Source organism: Brienomyrus brachyistius, chromosome 6, assembly GCF_023856365.1.
Source record: "Brienomyrus brachyistius isolate T26 chromosome 6, BBRACH_0.4, whole genome shotgun sequence".
Lineage (NCBI taxonomy): Eukaryota > Metazoa > Chordata > Actinopteri > Osteoglossiformes > Mormyridae > Brienomyrus > Brienomyrus brachyistius.
Window position 1 is genome coordinate 5,775,316 of NC_064538.1, and position 4,909 is coordinate 5,780,224.

The 4,909-nt window shown below is 42.9% G+C and overlaps 1 long non-coding RNA gene across 1 annotated transcript; it reads left to right on the plus strand.

The window, feature by feature from the left end:
- Positions 1 to 1,391: 1,391 nt before the first annotated feature.
- Positions 1,392 to 3,718, plus strand: LOC125744880 (uncharacterized). Its single transcript, XR_007398515.1, has 3 exons — positions 1,392 to 1,439; positions 2,805 to 2,952; positions 3,165 to 3,718. It is a non-coding gene; the product is annotated as an uncharacterized LOC125744880 (long non-coding RNA).
- Positions 3,719 to 4,909: the final 1,191 nt, after the last annotated feature.

Sequence of the window (4,909 nt, forward strand, 5' to 3'; positions counted from 1 at the left end):
TTTCTGTTCGCACATGAATTTTGGCTGCCAATCTGGGTGTCTGAGTTTCCAGAGAGAACAGTCAGTCCCAGAGTGTCTTTTTAGCATCTCAGACATTAGTATCCATGCAGTTCTGAACCAAACCGAACCCTGCAAATCCAAAGAGAATGGCTAAGCTATCTGTTGCTAAATATACGGGTAACTCATGAAAAGGTGCCTGCTTTACTGTTACGCTCACATTTGCTATTGGCTGACTTTGGCAGTAATTTGGACGCTCAGGCAGCTTGTTGTACATAAAAGGCTTATTTTCTTTTTTTGTTTACAACGAAGCCTCCGGACTTTTACATGAGGAACAGCACCGTGTACGAACAGCGCCATTTTAGCGCTGCGAAAAGAAGTACTTTCCATAAAATATAATTTTACAAATATCTTTTTTCACCCTCCTTTTTCAGTGCACAAATGCTACTCAGGGACTCGGTAGACTTTAGAGAGAAGATTGCTTTTTTCTCAGGGGTGGGTATGGATGGATGGCACAGCACTAAAATGAAATTGGCCTTGATATTAAAAAAGCAGAAAAGAAAGGCAATAAAAAAAACTCTGATGATGTGAAAAGCCCCAGGCAAGAGGAAGGCTATCATTTTTCTTCACTACATTGATTAATATCACATAGAATTGCTGAGAGTGAGACATCAGCTGCACCCCCTGCCCCCCCCCCCCCCCCCCAACATACTCCCACACACAGGCCCCTCAATCATAATTAGCGGGAAGCTACATGGGTCTGGTTCGACTTAAAAGGAGGATTTTGAGGACTAGAAGTCCATCTACAGCTGTTATTGTCCCCACAGGGACGAAACAGGAGGCAGAGATCAGCTGGCAGATAAAGAATAGCACCGATGAGTTCCTCAAAAAGGAAATGTGCTTCGGGTTCTGCGCCTGTGTTAACATGGCGCGCCTGGTGGAATTGCGAAAGAAATGTCGCATGGAAAGTGAGCGGCGGTCATATTTATTTGAAAGGCACTGTGCCGCAGTTCCCGGAGAGGACTGACTCATGCGATTATCTGAGCTCATCCAATTGTAGCAGATTAGCATGGTGCTCTAGGCTTTTCAGCGGGGATTGCTTCGGAGGAGATGATCCCAGATCAGGCCTTAAAGGATGTTGTTACTTCAGGGATATACCATCTCTGGAGGAGGGGGGGTTCTCTGCTTGGGACACTTACTGTGCTTTTGCACAATTGGATCAATCAGTCCTATATAAACACCAGACACACAAAATGACCCCTCGTCCATCAGAGGCTAGCCTACTGTAGAAAGAGCTGACAAGAGGATGTTCTTGACGACTGTAGAACCTGCTCACCTGTATATTTAGCTTATGTACTGTAGTAGAATCCCAACATGTGACAAAAGGCTTTGTGGGGGGAATCACAGGAGTGGAAAAGCAATCAACACCTTGGGTAAAATGAGTAAGTCCAAAAATATGCCTTATTCATCTTTGAAGGCTAATTTATGTTCATTCGTTCATTCATTCATTCGTTTGTTCATTTATAATACCAGTAGAATCTTAGCTAAGTCTGCTGGGCCAGACAATTGTGAACCCTTTCCTCATAAACATATTAAGTGAAGTATCTCAGCTTGTTTGATAAATTGTGCCGTTTCCCTGGGAGTTCAGCACTTGATAACACATGCATTTTAATTCTAAACAAGGCAAGTAGACTGATAGACCCCATTAATGGATACTCTTCTGCTGTAGGGTTCTCAGGCACACTGAGTCATCTTGATGCGTAAGCCGTTTAATTCAGGCTAGTGAAACAAAGTGTTCTCCTACCTGCTCAGCAAACGGAACACGCACATAATGTCCGACATCGAGTGAATGATCATTGTGTTTTTCAAAATGCCAGCTGAGATCTTTTGTATTTTTTTTTGCTTGGCGGACTCCGGACGTGGACCGGCGTAGCAGCCAGCTGCTCGAACATGCTGAGCATCAGTCAGTCAACTGATTGATTTCTTATTGTGTCTCGGTTAACCGGTACCAGGACGCGTGCCAAGCCTCATCGCTCTTGACAGAGATGCTCATGATTTCTTTCACCCAGAAATGCCCAAGTGAAAAACATCTACTACATTCCCGGAATATTCCACTGGGCCTATTCCCATCCGTAAATTTCCTTTATATATTTATTTTATGGCATGTTTCCTAAAGCAAACAGAGGAACCCAATTATAAAGCCACCTAATAAAGTTTGTATAGGACAAACTTTATCTGGGAGAAAGAGAGGGTGTCACCGCGACAGACCGATGCCCTGACTGGGTATTTATCGCACAAGAATACAAAGAACTTGGCAACAACCGCTGTGTATCACGTTACATTAATTCTCCAGTGTCCGACTTGGTTTTTGAGCCATTGCGTCTCATTTGTTTTGCCTTGTAATGAGGAATTTGAAATGTGTATTACAGTTCAAACTGTTATGGATTATTTCTTTAATTATTTCTTGCGACCGGGCATGTTTGTATTACATATTGCAGTTCATTGTGACATTTTCATTAAAAAGAACAATGAAAAATGTAAACATAAGCCATGTAGGTGTCAGATCTCACTGGGGAGTGCACAGTCGCAAAAATGAATGCATTTCTTTTCAAATGCGAAAAAAAAAACAACTGAAAGATTTGATGGATTAACATATTTATGCATCCATAATAGCTGTCACACTCACAGCAGACAACCCGAGAGATAAATACACTTTGACAAGCAAAAGACATTTTTCTAAAGGGAAAGTGACAAGCAAGCCTGTTGTTTAATTTTATTTAAATGACCAGCAAAATTTGTGCTTTCAGGTCTTTCAGGAAATGAAGGCTTGGCTTCCGAAAGACAGACTCAGAAGGGCTCATGACAAGAGACTTTTCAGATGTTTAATAAAAACTTAGCTGGATAAATACTCCAAATGACAACAAGCAGCAGGGAAGCTGCAGTGAACTATGAAGGGTGAGGATAACATTACAAATATTACTAATATTCTAACTATAATTTGATTGCATGCAACCTAGAAGCACACAGCTGATGTCATGAAACCTACAAATGAAGAATATATAACTTCTTATATAACTATGTATAGGCATTACTGAGCGTTTCTGGACACAAAAGGGAAGTTTCCTTCTTTCCTCGTATTGATTCGATTACACCATCTTCTCTTGCAGTTTCATTCTCTCTTCGCTTCCATAAATGGAGTTTTCAGTGAGGGAGGGCCGCCCCGGTAAATGCAGTGGAATGTCAACAGGATGCAACACGTTGGGAGAGCCTGCTACCCTCTGTATTCTTCTCGATTCCTTTTTACCTGCAGAGTCTCCATGCTGCAGCCAGTTTGTGTGCCCATGTGTCCTCAATTGATGACATATTACTTTTAATAGAGTTAATTCATTCAATTAATAGACATGGTTCTGCCCAAAGAACTCATTGTGGGATAGAAAATTCTACAAAAGGTACTAAAAAAAAACATTTCCCCCCCTGTCCTTCACAAATATGACCACACAGCACTAGATTCAACAATTAATTTTAGCTGCTCATTTTGCCTAATTTCTGCGGAGAACCGATTTTTCGTAACCTCTACAAAGTCTAGCTTCTACTTTCAAAACAATGTGCTTAACTTCATGTTCGTCTATAATTCTGAGGATATTTAGAAGATATTTAGTCCTGCCTGTGGTTAAATGAAATCACATGGTCTGTTGCATCATACATATGAATAAAAAAACAAAGCATCTGAAATCTTCAGGTTTTTGTGTCGGGAGTGTACTGTAGTTATTATTTTTCTAGAATGAGCTGTCCATTATCATGATTGTGATTACCGTGGAGCGCTCGTCTCTCACAAATAGCGCAATAATCAGCATATAGCCCATGAATCATTCATTAACGATCGGCTGATGGGACACGCTTTTGCAAATCATGCACAATTGCATACATCTAATGGTAGGAGGAAGGGAAAGACAACTGGATAATTAGGCACATTGTGCTCAAGATGCCGACAGTTTAACCATTTAATTCAGTCACCTGCTTCGGGATTCGCATCTGCTGTGATCGTACTTTTGGGATTATTTTTCATTAGTTTTTACGCCGCACTCTCGCTCGCATGGACACTCCTGCCACACTCCGGTCATTCCCGAAGACAGATAAAAGCAGGGCTTTGGCGGGGGGGTGGGGGGGAATGGTGCAAGGTGCAGGTCGCAACACTCATCCACCCGCGCTGACAAAACAAAGGCTCCTGTTGATGAAGTACCCCCTGCAGCAATGCATGCACACGTGCGCACACAGGCACGGACGTCACCCACCCCCGCATGACTCAGAACCACGTATACCCCCCCTGTAGCTCAGCACGTACCGCATTGTGCTAGCAACATGACGATCATGGGTTTGGAGCCCAAGAACCACACCTTCCCCCTACAGTACGGTGCTTTGGATAAGTGTCTCACATGAATATACCGCGTTATATGGGATATACTGTGTTAGTGGTAGAGGCTTGGATGTCTGTGGAGAGGAGGCCCCCAAACCATTGTAGTATAATAGGACTCACAAATACAGTGTTTGTCAGGAGAAAGGCTAGTTTTAGATAGCATAGAACAAGTAAGCATTTCAAGGCTGTGATCAGACAGTACACTGCTCCGAGCAGAGATGGCATCTTCAGGGTATGATGTTCTGCCCAAACACACAACCTTTTACTTTTCATGCTTCCTGAAGTCATCCCCAAGCACTTTTCTGGTAGAGCGTGGATGTCAAACTGCGCCCCCCAGGACTGGAGTTTGACACCCTTGTGGGATATGGTCATATGCTGAAAGAGATATACCCTGATGTCCAGCACTCAGGCAGTTGCTTTAGTGCCACCTATTGGCGGCTCTTGGGAAGTGCATATGACATCATTCGTTTGCCACCACTGGGACAAAAGCCTTCAGGG